This window comes from Cervus elaphus, chromosome 5, assembly GCF_910594005.1.
Source record: "Cervus elaphus chromosome 5, mCerEla1.1, whole genome shotgun sequence".
NCBI lineage: Eukaryota > Metazoa > Chordata > Mammalia > Artiodactyla > Cervidae > Cervus > Cervus elaphus.
The window spans coordinates 27,948,992-27,965,036 of NC_057819.1; the positions used below are offsets into that span (position 1 = coordinate 27,948,992).

The 16,045-nt window shown below is 41.2% G+C and overlaps 1 long non-coding RNA gene across 1 annotated transcript in view; it reads left to right on the top strand.

Annotated features, from left to right (window-relative positions):
- The first annotated feature begins 56 nt into the window (after positions 1–56).
- The window catches only part of LOC122694032, a 29,408-nt gene continuing 13,419 nt past the window's right edge, over positions 57–16,045 (top strand). Inside the window, exons 1-2 of the long non-coding RNA XR_006341082.1 lie at positions 57–193; positions 10,682–10,762. This is a non-coding gene — a long non-coding RNA (uncharacterized LOC122694032). The remainder of the gene's footprint in view (positions 194–10,681; positions 10,763–16,045) is intronic.

Genomic DNA, 16,045 nt, shown 5'->3' on the forward strand with positions numbered 1-16,045 from the left:
TCTGCCTTACATCTGACGAGGTACATGCAAGTTGAAATTTTCCAAAGCCAGTTTTCCCTGGGAGAGCTCTGGGAAGCGCGAGCATCTCCGCATTGGTCGGCACCTCTTGGAGGCGGTGATGCTGTCTTTCCGTTTTAAACGCACGTTTCCTGGACTCAGGCGATTCCGCGTTTTGGGATCTGGTGGCGCTGCGGTGAGTGTTCCAAAGGAGAATGATCTGCGATCGTCCGTGCTGGGCGCGTGAAAGTGAAGGTGCCGAGTCCTGGGAGCCAACCGTGCGGCCTCGGGCCGTGTGGTTCAGAGCAGCGAGGCCACGTCTGACCGACCAGGACGTCGACAGGGAAGTAGCCACCCGTTTGTGTAAGAATAAATGGGTCCATAGGCTCACAAAAACAATGTGAAAGGACAGGAAATGCCTTGTGAAGAAAGAGTAGCAGTCACGGGAGTGAGGGAGCCATCTTACATCATTTGTAGTTTTTACCGTTTTCTTTCATTACATTTTCCCCTTCAAATAAGAAAATGTAAATATTTTTTCTCTGAGACTGTTTCTCAGTATTATTTTGTGGGGGACTTAGGCTACTGCACTCGTTCTCTGAACCAGGGCTTAGCCTGGCATCGTGAGTTCTTTGAGGGCTTTTTTCAGTCTACACAAGGCAGACCTTTCATAGAACCAGGATGAAGCTGAGCCGAAGGAACAACCCACTGTTCATGGGTGACAGTTTTCTGAACCTCGGGGACAGTGAGCCAACTCAGGCTAAAGTCCCGTGTCAGCTAGTGGTAAAAAAAAAGTGCATCTCTCTTGTTAGTCTCAGATTCAGTACATAGGAAAGGCCAGAATTGAAAATTCCTCTTTTAGATGGAAGAGAATCAGATCACAGCACCCTATTGGACGTTTTGGGTATTGGAGACACTATTGAGAGGCTAATCAGGCCTTTTTGTTCAAGTGAAAATACCATACTCCATAACATGGCTGGTCTAGCTCCAGCAGCAACTTGGCTTTACAAGAACTGGCAGCTACTGTCAGGTTGAAACCTTATCCTCTCTGCCCTTCCACCCCCCACCCCCACCCCCAACCCCTTTCATCTCAAGCAAATTCACTGGGTCAATAGGGTCCTTGATGCACAGACATTCTCTTAAAGTCTGGACTTAATTCACTCATGGTTTGGTTTTGGTGTCGAGCAGGTCCCAGTGGCTCACCAGCTATGTAGATATGAAAGCAGTCATACTCTACTTAATGGCCAGAACTGAAGACTGTTCTCAGAGCTCTGGCCAATACTCACTTTGATTTTTTTTTTTTTCACCTTTATTTTTTTGATCCTCAAATTGTTGCCAGTGGTGTAGTTGTCTGATCTGTCACTTTGAAGAGTAGACCGACAGATTAAGGACATTAGTTTTTGGGGCTGCAGTCTATTACAAATGGTGGCAGCTTATCATACTGTCTGGGGCTTCCCTGATAGCTCAGCTGGTGAAGAATCTGCCTGCAATGCAGGAGACCCAGTTTCAATTCTTGGATTGGGAAGATACCCTGGAGAAGGGATAGGCTACCCACTTCAGTGTTCTTGGGCTTTCCTGGTGGCTCAGATGGTATAGAATCTACCTGCAATGCAGGAGACCTGGGCTCGATCCCTGTGTTGGGAAGATTCCCTGGCAAAGGGCATGGCAACCCACTCCAGTATTCTTGCCTGGAGAATCCCCATGGACAGAGGAGCCTGGTGGGCTACAGTCCATGGGGTTGCAAAGAATCAGAGACAACTGAGCGACTAAGCACAGCACTGCTTCAGACTGTCTAGATCAGTTATAGATGTATTGGGGCTTCCCTGGTAGCCCAATTGGTAAAGAATCTGCTTGCAGCGCAGGAGACCCGGGCTCAATCCCTGTGCTGGGAAAATCCTCTGGAGGAGGGCATGGCAACACACTCCAGTATTCTTGCCTGGAAAATCCTAGGGACAGAGGAACCTGGCAGGGCGCAGTCCATGGGGTCGCAAGAGTCGGACACGACTTAGCGGCTAAACCACCATTTTTTATGACAACAAACAGAATTAAGCTCTCAAGCCTGCCCATTCCTGATCACTGACTACCACCTGCAATAGAAATCACCCTCGAAATTCCAGGGTACCCCCCATCATAGGCTGGCAGACATAAAGGATTTTATGTTCCTGATGTAGAAGCCAGCAGGTAACTTGGGAGGTGGCAAAGCTTATGCTTTGTTCTGTTGAGGGGGACTTGTATCTCCTGGCAAAAGTTGCCCCACTGATTTTGTGTTAAAAGAGGACACATAACTTGGGGTGCTGACCTCCCTATTCCTGGGAAACAATCTGTCCTTTGACCCCTTCTCAGGGCTGCCAGTGATGTCTCACCACTGTTGACATTTTTTCAGAAGAAGGTGGTTTTTCATCTGATCAGCCAATTCTGGACACATTGACTTGGCCTTTGAAATGAAATGAAACTGAACACATGGTTTTTTTTGTTGTTTTTTTTTCATTTATTTTTATTAGTTGGAGGCTAATTACTTTACAATATTGTAGTGGTTTTTGTCATACATTGACATGAATCAGCCATGCATTTACACGTATTCCCCATCCCGATCCGCCCTCCCACCTCCCTCTTTACCCGATCCCTCTGGGTCTTCCCATTGCACCAGGCCTGAGCACTTGTCTCATGCATCCAACCTGGGCTGGTGATCTGTTTCACCATAGTTAATATACATGTTTCGATGCTGTTCTCTCGAAACATCCCACCCTCGCCTTCTCCCACATAGTCCGAAAGTCTGTTCTGTACATCTGTGTCTCTTTTTCTGTTTTGCATATAGGGTTATCATTACCATCTTTCTAAATTCCATATATATGTGTTAGTATACTGTATTGGTCTTTATCTTTCTGGCTTACTTCACTCTGTATAATGGGCTCCAGTTTCATCCATCTCATTAGAACTGATTCAAATGAATTCTTTTTAATGGCTGAGTAATATTCCATGGTGTATATGTACCACAGCTTCCTTATCCATTCATCTGCCGATGGGCATCTAGGTTGCTTCCATGTCCTGGCTATTATAAACAGTGCTGCGATGAACATTGGGGTGCACATGAACACGTGTTTTTGATTGGCCCATTTGCCATCTAACAATGATCCATTTTTTGTAACAAAGTTTATACAACGATGACTGATAGTCAAGGTATTTAAGGGACCTACCAAACTCCTTCATCATTTCCTCTTCTACTCACCTAAATTGGATTGTTTGGTTACTGTATTAATTTCCCATTACTGCTGTAACTAATTATTGCAAATTCGTGGCTTAGAATAGTACAAATTTAACAGTTTTTGAGGTTAGAAGTCCAAAATGGGTCTCGTTGGGCTAAAATCAAGGTATTGGCAGAATGTGTTCCTTCTGGAGTTTCTAGGGGAAAATATGTTTCCTTGTCTTTTCCAGCATTCCTTGGCCCATGGCTTCTTCCTCCATCTTCAAAGCCAGCATTGCCCAGCTAAGTGTTTTTCAACATGCTATGTCTCTGTTTCTGACAAGTACCTCTATCTTTCACCTATAAGGACACTTGTGATTAAATTGTACCCACCTGGATAATCCAGAGTACTCTCCCTATCTAAAGGTTCATAATTTCATCACATAAAGAGTTACTTTTGCTGTGTAAGGGAACATATTCACAGAGAATAGGAAGTGGACATAGTTGGAGGTCACTATTCTGCCTACCCCAGTTTCCAAACTCTGCTGTTTTTAAATCTCTACTTGCCTGACTCCTGAATAATACTTAAGAAAAAACGGTAGGGAACTTCCCTTGTGGACCAGTGGTTAAGAATCTGCCTGCTAGTGCAGGGGACATGGGTTCAGTCCCTGGTCTGGGAAGATTCCACGTGCTGTGGGGGCAACTGAGCCCATGCTCTAGAGTTTATAAGCCACGACTACTGAAGCCTTCGTGCGCTAGAGCCTGTGCTCTGCAATAAGAGAGGCCACCACAATGAGAAGCCCTCACACCACAACAAAGAATATCCCTTGCTTGCTGCAACTAGAGAAAACCTGAGTACAGCTGCGAAGACCCAGCACGGACAAAAATAAGTAAATAAAGTTAAAAAAAAGAGAAAAAAGTGGTAGGGAAATATGTGAGATTATACAGACTATTTTTTAGGTTTCCACCCTAACCGTTCCCTGGAATGGTGCTTCCTTGTTTCACTGATGAGCAACAATAAGCAGGCCTGAGTGTTATCCCTTCCAGGTGGCTATCCAGAAAGAATCCTAAGGGATGAAAACAAAGTTTAATTCTGCTTTGTTCAGCTGAATTTTCTTGTTGGAGTAAGACAGTCTTGAATCATGAGAATAATTATCACTTGATTAAGTGCACTGCTTTCTCACTCCCCCTTCAGTGGCCCACATAGGTGAAAGTAGGAGATACGGTGAGTCTCTGAAATTTTTGTAAAAATGCTTTTGTCTCAGTCTGTGACTTCATATGAAAAGCCTGGGTGTGAAATTGAATTAATTGTTGGAAAGATAAAGATATAACTTCTGAACTGGAATACACTGAAGAGAGAGCAGCAGTATTGGTAATTTGGAGCAGGGTGACCCTTATGTCCTGGGAGGTCCAGGGAGTTAATGGAGGTAGCCAGTGTTCTCTTTGCCCCCCTCATTCAGCACTGATTCAACAGCTGTAGCTGGCAACCTGACCTGCAGGCAAATTTGTCATGTTCACCCGTATCCTTTAAAAACAGAAAAACTGATTTCTAGATTCCAGGCAGTGTGTAATGAGTTTCAAGTTGTCTCTCCCAGCCTCACAAACAAGAAAAAAGCTGAAGAAGCTGGGAATCAACCGTTCTTCTCAGATCTAATAGATAATCGATCCTAAAATTGTAGAGACAGGCAAATAAAGGGGATCAAAACTTACTTGTGCAGAAGCCACTACTGGAGGCAGTGCCTGTGTGCCTGCTAGGTTGCTTCAGATGTGTCCTATTCTTTGCGACCCTCTGGACTGTAGCCTGCCAGGCTCCTCTGTCCAGGGGGTTCTCCAGGCAAGAATACTGAAATGGGTTGCTGTGCCCTCCTCCAGGGGATCTCCCTGACCAAGGAACTGGAGGCAGTACCAGGATATTAAAACTACAATTTAATTGGAAAATTTCTGGAGGCTTAGTGTAGACAAGCTTGAAAGTTAACAACTCCAGAGAGTGCCAGGTTTAGAGGTGCCTTTACACTCATGAATTTTACCCCCAGCAACCAAAGCGCTCCATGTGCTCCTTGTAGGGGTAGGAGAAAAGTAACCATTTTGAATACACCCTGAGTATTCTGTTCTCCTTAACAAAAGTCTGCCCTCCAAGGGGAACTGTTCTACTAGAATTTAACCTACTGCGGTTTACTGGTACCTACATGACATAGGGGAAGGAAAAAACCCCAATTTCAACCTCCTCCAGCCTGCCTGGCACACGTGGGAAGGGAAACACCCAATTCTAGTCTTCTCTAGCCTGCCTATCTCACCTGAGGTAGGGGAGCAAGGAATAGAACAAAACCTGAGAAATACTTGTAAGATCAAAGCCCAGGAATACAGACTCAGTTAAATACTGAGACTTAGTCATAAGTTATATAGAGTGCCTCCCCAGCCCCACACATTAACTACACTCCATTAGGGACCCTGTATCATAAGAGGGGATTATAGTTGCAAGAACTGCAGAGCTCAGACCTTAAGAAGTAGTCTCTAGGGAAACCCAAGGACGAAAGGGGAAACAGTAAGGAATACACCAGAGAGAAAATTTTAGCCTCTATTACCTACACCTATAGCAAACAGTAAGTAAGTACCTTCTAACCAGATAAACATAAAACCTCACACTAAAAGCCTATTTACCTCAATTTCTTTTACCCAATATGTCATGTTCCACTTTCAACCAAAAATCTACAAGGAAGACTAAAAGACAAAAACGGGTTGAAGAGACAGGGTAAGCATCAGGTTCATACTTGGACATGGCATAGATTTTGGAAGTACAAGGGCTCTAATGGAAAAAGTGGATAACATACATGCTAAATTGCTTCAGTTGTATCTGATTTTTTGCGACCCTATGGACTGTAGTCCATCAGGCTCCTCTGTCCATGGGATTCTCCAGGTAAGAATACTGGAGTGGGTTGTCATGCCCTCCTCCAGGGGATCTTACTGACCCAGGGATTGATCTTCCTTCTCTTACATCTCCTGCAGTGGCAGGCTAGTTCTTAAATGGGTAATATAAACAGAAGTGGAAGTTCTAAGAAAGAATCAAAATGAAGTGCTAAATGTAAAAACAAAACAAAAACCAGAGATCAAGGATGCCTTTGATGGGCTCATCAACAGACTGTATACATCAAAGGAGAGAATCAATGCACTTGTAAAGATATGCCAAAAGGAATTTCCAAAGCAGAAATGAAAAGAGAAAAATGTTTTAAATGAAAGAGACTATCAAAGAACCTTGGTGAAATAACAGGTGTAGCATACATGTAAAGGAAACACCAACAGGAGGGGAAAGAGAAAAGAACAAAAAATATTTGAAATAATGATGGCTGAGACTTTCCAAAATAATGACACCAAACCACAGGAATCTCAAAAAACACCAAGCAGAATAAATACCCCCCCAAATCACGAGACATATATAAAGAAAACAAAAATGAGAGAAAACCCTGAGGCAAGTAAGAAAAAAAAAAATCTTACCTATTGAGAATCAGCACAAGAATTGCTTCAGATTTCTCTTCAAAAACCACAGAAGGAAGAAGAGAATGGAGTGAAATATCTAAAGCGTTGAAAGAAAAAAAAAAAAAAAAAAGCCCCACCAAATTAGAATCCTGTACCCTGAAAAGTTATCCCTCAAAAGTGAAGGAGATACAAGGTTCACTACACTAACAGCTCCAGGGAGATTCCTGAATTCCCAATTGCACCTGAAATTGCACTGTAACTGCTGATGGCTGTGAACTTCCTAAATTGTTAAATAAAATAAATTACACTAAACTGTTAAAAAAAAAAAAAAAGTGAAGGAGAGGGACTTCCCTGATGGTCCAGTGGCTAAGACCATGCTCCCAATGCAGAGGACTAGGGTTCAATCCCTGGTCAGGGAACTAGATCCTATATGCGATGACTAAGACCCAGTGCAGCCAAAACAAAGTGAAGAAGAAGTAAATACTTTTTCAGGAAAAAATTGAGAGGATTTGTTGCCAATCATCCTGCCTTGTGAGAAATATCAAAAGTTTTTTAGAGAGAAAGAAAATGATAAAGGTTAGAAACTCAGATCTAAATGAAGATTATTAGAGAAGAAATAAGTGAAGGTAAAATGAAAACCATTTTTTTTTCCTATTCTTCAAAGAGATAACAGTTTGTTTAAAATAATAGCAACAATGTAGTTAGTAACATAGCTGTAATAGAAGCTAGGAAGAAGGAATTGGGAGTATTTTAAGATTCTTGTGTTACCATAAGGCAGTACAGTGTTATTTGAAAATGAACTTGATTAGTTATAAGTACTTGTAGCAAACTCTAGGGCAATCAGTATAAAAAGATTTAAGTATAATATGCTGAGAGGAGAATAATCTTGTAGAATCCTCTATTAAATATGGTAGAAAAAGAATATGATAAAAAAGGAAAAAACAGAATAGTGCATAGAAAACAAATGGTATATATTAGCCCAGCTATATCAATAATCTATTGTCTAACTTGTCATCAATTAAAAGAGACTATCCTTGTGAGTTAAATCAAGACCTAACTGACGACTACAAGAAACCTTTTATTATTAAGACACAGATACATTAATGGTAAATGAATGGAGAAAGATATACTACATTAACACTAATCAAAAAGAAATGAGTAGTTATATTAATTTCATACAAAGACTTCAGAGCAAAGTAAATTATCAGAGGTATTAAGGTATGTATACTAACAACAACATCAAAATATGTGAGGGAACAACTGATAGAGTTGCAGGGAGAAGTAGATTAATCCACTATTATATTTGGAGATTTCAACACTATCAGTTCAGTTCAGTTCAGTCGCTCAGTCGTGTCCGACTTTTCGACCCCATGAATCGCAGCACGCCAGGCCTCCCTGTCCATCACAAACTCCCGGAGTTTACTCAAACTCATGCCCATCGAGTCGGTGATGCCATCCAGCCATCTCATCCTCTGTCGTCCCCTTCTCCTGCCCCCAATCCCTCCCAGCATCAGGGTCTTTTCCAATGACTACCAGTAATGGGCAAATCCAGGAAAGGCATAGTTGAACTGAACAGCACCGTCAATCAGCTGGACTTAATAGACGTTTACAGACTACATCATCCAATAAGGGCAGAAATCACATTCTTCTCAAGTTTGTAGGGAACATTCACCAAGATTCACCACATTCTGGGCAATAAAACACACTTGAACATATTTAAATGAAAGTAAATCATGCAAAATATGTTCTCAGACTACAATGGAATTGAGCTAGAAATCAGTAGATAGTTGGAAAATCCCCAAATACTTGGAAATATGAACACACTTCTAAATAACAAATGGGTTAAAGAAGAACTCTCTCCAGAAATATTTTTTAAATATTTCAAACTGAAAGTGAAAATACAGCTTATCAAAATTCATGAGATGCAGTGAAAGCAGTGTTTAGAAAGAAATTTATAATATTGAATGAATATACTAGAAAAGAAAAAAGAACTAAAATCATTAATATACCACCTTGAAAGTAAAAGTGTGAAAGTGTTATCATCAGTTGTGTCCAACTCTTTGGGAACCCAGGGACTGTAGCCTACCAGGCTCCTCTGTCCATAGGATTCTATAGGCAAGAATATTGGAATGGGTTGCCATTCCCTTCTCCAGGGAATCTTCTCAACCCAGGGATTGAACCTGGGTCTCGGGTCTCCATTATTGCAGGCAGATTCTTTACCGTCTGAGCTACCAGGGAATCCCTAATATAGGTAACTAGAAAACTAAACACAAAAACAAACACAGAGTAAGATGAAGGAAATAAAGAATTAAAATTAGATTTGAAGTGAATGAAATTGAGAACAGGAAAACAATAGACAAAATCAATGAAACCAACAGTTGTTCTTTGGAAAGATAAAATGTCTAAACAAGCTGTGTAAGGAAGAAAAAAAAGGCTAGAAATTACTAACAATCAGGAAAGAAGAGCCATCACTACTCATCTTACAGACAGTAAAAAAATTAGGAATAGTATGAACAACCCTATGCCTACAGAATGAAGACCTAGATGAAGGAGACCAGTTCCCTGAAAGAAAGAATGCCAGAACTCACCAGAAGGAGAAATAGTTCTATGAAAGACTGAATCAGGAGAGCCCCCTGGGAGGGAAAGGCTCTCTGCTGCTGTGGTGTTTGTTCTGTTGTACAGGAAAGATTTCCAATCACACAGGTGATCACAAGCAGAGAATACTCCTTCAAATATCCTTCCTCCTATCAACCCAGTGGGATATAAAGGTGCCGAGACAGGTGTCTGTGGGCCATGGGAAGAATTACCTTGATAAATCATTATAACCAATAATATTAGTCACCAACTGAGTCCTTTTAAATGGTGTTTTGATTCAGTTCCAGTGTCTACTACACAAACAATGAAATTTGGCCATCATATGCCATGACACATCCACACTATATGCTTTCACTACAGCAGCCCATCTTTAACTGAGTCATATAATCTAACACAGTCTCATATGTAATGCATATACCAACGATATACTTAGTGCATATAAACTACATTTTGTGAGGGTTTTTGCAGCCAAACTTGTATAATCTTGAGTGTGTGTCATCACACATTCTGTAGATTTTTCCTTTTCCAAGATCTGCATGTAGGATGGAAACAATACATGTTTTAGGATTTCACTAACAACACTGTACTCGGAGGAGGCAATGGCAACCCACTCCAGTCCTCTTGCCGGCAAATCCCATGGACGGAGGAGCCTGGTAGGCTGCAGTCCATGTGGTCGCGAAGAGTCAGACACGACTGAGCAACTTCACTTTCACTTTTCACTTTCCTGCATTGGAGAAGGAGACGGCAACCCACTCCAGTGTTCTTGCCTGGAGAATCCCAGGGACAGGGGAGCCTGGTGGGCTGCCGTCTATGGGGTCACACAGAGTCGGACACGACTGAAGCAACTTGGCAGCAGCAGTAGGACTTAGAGGAAAAAATGGGGGAAGAGGTCTTTTTAAACTTATTTCAGCTGTTAGTTATAAACTAGTGAGTTTTAGATTATAATATCTTATTCATGACTAAGTTTTAAAATACAGCTATGAGGGCTTCCCTGGTGGCTCAGTGGTAAAGAATCTGCCTGCCAATGCAGGAGACACGACTTGCATCCCTGGTCTGGGAAGATCCTACATACCGTGGAGCAACTAGACCTGTGCACCACAACTACTGAGCCTGTGCTCTCGACCCTGGGAATTGCAACTACTGAGTCCTCACACCTCAAGTACTGAGGCTCATGTGCCCTAGAGCCTGTGCTCTGCAACATAAGTCACCGCAATGAGAAGCCCACGCCCTGCAACTACAGAGTAGCCCCTGCTCTCTACAACTAGAGAAAAACCCACGTGGCAACAAAGAAGCAGTACAGCCAAAAAAAATAAATGAATAAACAAACAACCAAAAAGATAAAATGCAGGCATGAGATCAATGTCTGGATGTATGTATGCCTTAAGTGATGAGATGTCCATCTTGATTCTTGACCCTCTGATTTCTTTCTGATTCCAACAGAGTACACATACTTCGAGTTCTGACACCAGGACTTTAATTTCTTCAGCTGTTTTGATGTTATCTTACACAAAGCATACTGAGGTCAGTAATGATTACTCATTGAATTTACTTCTGTTTTTGAGAATATAACCCAGGAAAATGAAGGATTTTTTTTTATCTTTAATTCATTTGCTTTACCAGAGAAAATTGTATTGATTTATTTAACATGTTTCTTTGCTTCATTAGTATATATATCGTTAAAAAAAATTCAACTGAGTAAATTTGAAGATCTAGTTGGCTTTATTCAACAATTCGCAAATGGGACAGCATCCCATCTAGCAACTAGGATGGAGCTCCAAGGTACTGTACAAATGGAAAGTTTTAAAAGGCAGAAAGGGAGTGGGACAAGAAAGTCATAAACAAAAGGAAGGGTTATTTCAGGCAACATCACCTTCCTTTGAGGGAAGGCAGGGAGGCAGATTACCTCCCTGGTGCTTGCCAAGAAATTTCATATTGACTGGTTAAAGGCCACATTCCTGGGAGTAGCTGAACTGCAATTGGGCTAGGTATTAAGTCTTGCTTTGCTGACTTGGGGCTTAGCACAACTGACTCCATTTCAGGCTTGTTCTTTCTTTCTTTAACAATACAAATATGTTAAAAGAAGGATTTAGAGCTCAAAGATAAAAATTACAGTGGTATCAAAACCTCCCCACAAGTGGATGGGCCCTTTCCAAACTGAAAAGTGTGGTATTGCTACTCAGAATAGAAGCAGCAACAGAAGAGTCAGCTAATATCTTCTGGAGAGGGCAAAATATGCTTCCTGAACCCCTATCGTTCCTAGGAAAGATCTCTAATTATATCATAGTGTCATCCAGTAAGGACCATCTTTAAACGCCACATAAAATAAAAGTTTCTCATTATCTGGAACATATTTCTTTTTTCAAATGTTATAAGTGATGCCATAAGTAATGTTGAGGCCAACCCAAAAGCTTGTATAAAAGTTTTTTACATATTATATATATATATTTATATATTTTATGTATTATAAAAACATAATAAAGGAATATAATTGCAGTAAGGAAACATGTCTTTTATTTATTTTTTCCGTTTATTTTTATTAGTTAGAGGCTAATTACTTTACAATATTGTAGTGGTTTTTGCCATACATTGACATGAATCAGCCATGGATTTACATGTGTTCCCCATCCTGATTCCCCCTCCCGCCTCCCTCTCCATCCCTTCCCTCTGGGTCTTCCCAGTGCACCAGCCCTGAGCACTTGTCTCATGCATCCAGCGTGGGCTGGTGATCTGTTTCACCCTTGATAGTATACTTGTTTCAATGCTATTCTCTCAGAACATCCCATCCTCGCCTTCTCCTACAGAGTCCAAAAGTCTGTTCTGTACATCTGTGTCTCTTTTTCTGTTTTGCATATAGGGTTATCATTACCATCTTTTTAAATTCCATATATATGTGTTAGTATACTGTATTGGTCTTTATCTTTCTGGCTTACTTCACTCTGTATAATGGGCTCCAGTTTCATCCATCTCATTAGAACTGATTCAAATGAATTCTTTTTAATGGCTGAGTAATATTCCATAGTGTATATGTACCATAGCTTCCTTATCCATTCGTCTGCTGATGGGCATCTTGGTTGCTTCCATGTCCTGGCTATTATAAACAGTGCTGTGATGAACATTGGGGTACACGTGTCTCTTTCAGATCTGGGGGAACATGTCTTTTAATGTTGTAGGAAAGTGCATACAGGAAGGTCCAACCTGGAAAATCATGGCTGTTCCTCAAACCTTCCATTCTTGCTCTTGAGACAGCTGGCTTCCTCTATTCCACTGCATCTAACCCCCAAAGCAGGGGCCATTGGGGTGGAGTGACCAGCAGGGAACTGAAAGTGAACATGGCTCCCAAGAGCAGTGCACCACAGCTGAGGGCATGCTCAGAACACACAGCCACTGGCCCCATGAAAGTCAGAGCTGGGGTTGGATGTTCCAGCAGGAGAAATGAGATGGAAAATCGGCAGTGCTTGCTCTTTCCCAGCTGCTCTGTTTGCCTTGGTGTTCTGTGTTGACCCGGCTCCAGAAGGAGCACCTGGCGGGGAGGGGGAAATGTGGGTGTATGCAGAGCTCATGAACAAAAGACGCTACTTTTGCCTGGAGTCAGAAATCATTTCACTGTCTAAGAGTGAGTTCAGTTCAGTTCAGTCGCTCAGTTTTGTTCGACTCTGAGACCCCATGGACTGCAGCACGCCAGGCTTCCCTGTCCATCACCAACTCCTGGAGCTTACTCAAATTCATGTCCATAGAGTTGGTGATGCCATTCAACCATCTCATCCTCTGCCATCCCCTTCTCCTCCCTCCTTCAATCTCTCCCAGCATCAGGGTCTTTTCAAATGAGTCAGTTCTTTGCATCAGGTGGCCAAAGTATTGGAGTTTCCACTTCAGCATCAGTCCTTCCAATGAATATTCAGGACTGATTTCCTTTAGGATGGACTGGTTGGATCTCTTTGCAGTCCAATAATCTCTCAAGAGTCTTCTCCAACACCACAGTTCAAAAGCATCAATTCTTCGGCGCTCAGCTTTCTTCACAGTCCAACTCTCACATCCATACATGACCACTGGAAAAACCTTACCTTTGACTAGACGGACCTTTGTTGGCAAAGTAATGTCTCTGCGTTTTAATATGCTATCTAGGTTGGTCATAGCTTTTCTTCCAAGGAGCAAGCGTCTTTTAATTTCACGACTGCGGTCACCATCTGCAGTGATTTTGGAGCCCCCAAAAATAAAGTCTCTCACTGTTTGTATTGTTTCCCTATCTATTTTCCACCTTCTGTGGATAAAAATTTTCCTGCAGCAATTTTTCTTTCTCTGTAGTTTCAAGGATCCTGCAGAGAAACTCCTGGTTTTCACTCTTTTTCTACTTAACATTAGTTCATGAGCCTTTTCCATATCCTTAAATGTCTTTGAAGCATACAATTTAGGAGCAGTCCAATATTCCACTGTAAAGATATATAATGATTGAATAGTTTCCTTACTATAGATCAAACGCCACATTTCCAGTCTCATAAATACTGTTCCATTACAATTCTTATATCAAGTCTCTGAATGCACCCCTGCTTAAATCTTTAGGATAGATTTCTGGAAGTGGAATTTTACATAGTAAAATAATATAAATATTGTTAAGGCCCTAGATACATGTTATGAAACTGCCTTTCAGGATGGTTGTTAAGAATTCACAATTCCACTAACAGTTTAGAAAAGTACCTGCCTAACAAAATAGTTCATTTTTGTTAGAAAATATTTTTAAATTGATGTTTTCTCTTTGAGATTACATCAATTGACATTGTCTTGTGCACTGAGTTGTCTGCTTAAAAAGATTAAACTAGATTATTTTATATGGTTAACTTCATTTTCAAGGATTAATTCATAGTCATGTTAGTAATAAAGTAAAAGGTCATGACTGTAAAACTTCTTGCTTCTCTGTGACTCAGTCCGTGCACACTAATTTAATACACTCACATCTGGAATAACTATGAGAAAAAATGGCAACAGAAATAAACCCCAGGGAGGCTGCCATATGGATATGTTCCTTGACTGTTCTTAAAAGTCAGGTCCAGGTTGAAAATTGACAGGAAGAATACTAACTAGCTGAAATAGCCATGTGTGAAATAACAGGAGGTCTGGAGATGTTCAGTACAGCAGACACAAAATATCATCTATAGAAATCTTAAATTAGCCACCATGCCCTTGAAAAATCTCCAGTGGATTTTACTGCTTCTAGAAAGATCTGGGGAATTCCCTGGCAGTCCAGTGATTAGGACTTTGCTCTTTCACTGCTGAAGGCCTGGGTTCAATTCCTGGTTGGGGAACTAAGATCCCACAAGCAACTTGGAACAGCAAAAAAAAAAAAAAGTTGGCAACTTTGTGTTTTGTAGTTGTTGGGCAGTGTTAGAAATTGTGGATTTGGGCACCTCTAATTAGAACACTCATTTTCCATGTCTGTTTTCCAAGATAATGAATTAACAAGTGGCGCATGTCCAGGTAATAGATTAACAAACAGAATACAACCCAGCAATAAAAAGGAACAAATTAATACACCACCATGGATGAATCCCAAAATGATTATTTTGAGTGAGAGTCCAGAAAAGGAAAAGAGAAGTTATCTAGTGTATGATTCCATGTATTAAAAATCTGTATGATAAATATTAAATGTTATTGGTAGAAAGCAGATCGCCAGTTGCCTAGGGATGTGGTGGGAGTGTGTGGGGCGGGGCAAGGAAAACGAGCAGAATATATTACAGAGGTGCTTGATGTTTACTGTCTTGAGTCAAAAATATTTTAATGGGAATATACATGTGTAAAATTTAACAAATTGTAGGTTTAACATAAATTCAATAGTTGTGTATCACTTATAGATCACAAAGCAGTAGAGGACTTCCCTGGTGGTCCTATGGTTAAGAATCCACCTGCTAATACAGGGGACAGGGGTTTAACCCCTGGTCCAGGAAGATTCCACATGCTGCAGGGCAACTAAGCCCTTGCCCCACAGCTACTGAGCCTACATGCCTAAAGCCCATGCTTCGCAACAAGAGAAGCCACTGCAAGTAGAAGCTGGCCCACTGTAACTAGAGAGTAGCCACCATTAGTGCAACTAGAGAAAGCTTGTGCACAGTGATGAAGACCCAGAGCAGCCAAAAATAAAATTTTTAAAAAATGCAGTTGAAAAAAATCTGAAAAAAGCTGTAAGAGCTTTTAACTTTCTTGACAAAAATAATAGCTTTCAAAAATAGAATTAAGCTTATGAATTTATAAACCAGTTTATAATAGGGCATACAGATGAACACATAATTTACATACTAATGAATCTGGTGTTTCATTAGTAAAGTCTCAGGCCACTGAAGACCATTGGAAAATATCTGAATGCATTCAGCATGGATGGGAAGCACACACTGTCTGAAAGGAAACAGTGGCTCTTGGAGGTGTGGGCCAAACACACGTTCTGTCACTGACTGGTCATGTCTAGAATATCTGGCAGCCGTCCAGATGCCAATCTCTACATTAGGTTAGACTGGGCCTATGAAACCATGCTTCTGGTGACTAATATCTGACAGTCTAAGAAACTTAAAAAATGCGGCAGGATGAAAACTAAGACACAGAAACAAGAATTATTTTAAAGGTAAAAAAGGGAGACATTAAAATTCGCTCAAGTGGGGCTTCCCTGCTGGTCCAGCGGCTAAGACTCTGCACTCCCAATGCAGGGGGCCAGGGTTCAATCCCTGGTCGGGGAACTAAATCCTGCATGCCACAACTAAGAGTTCACATGCTGCAACTAAAGATCCTGCATGCCACAACTAAAAAGATCCCTCATGCCACAAT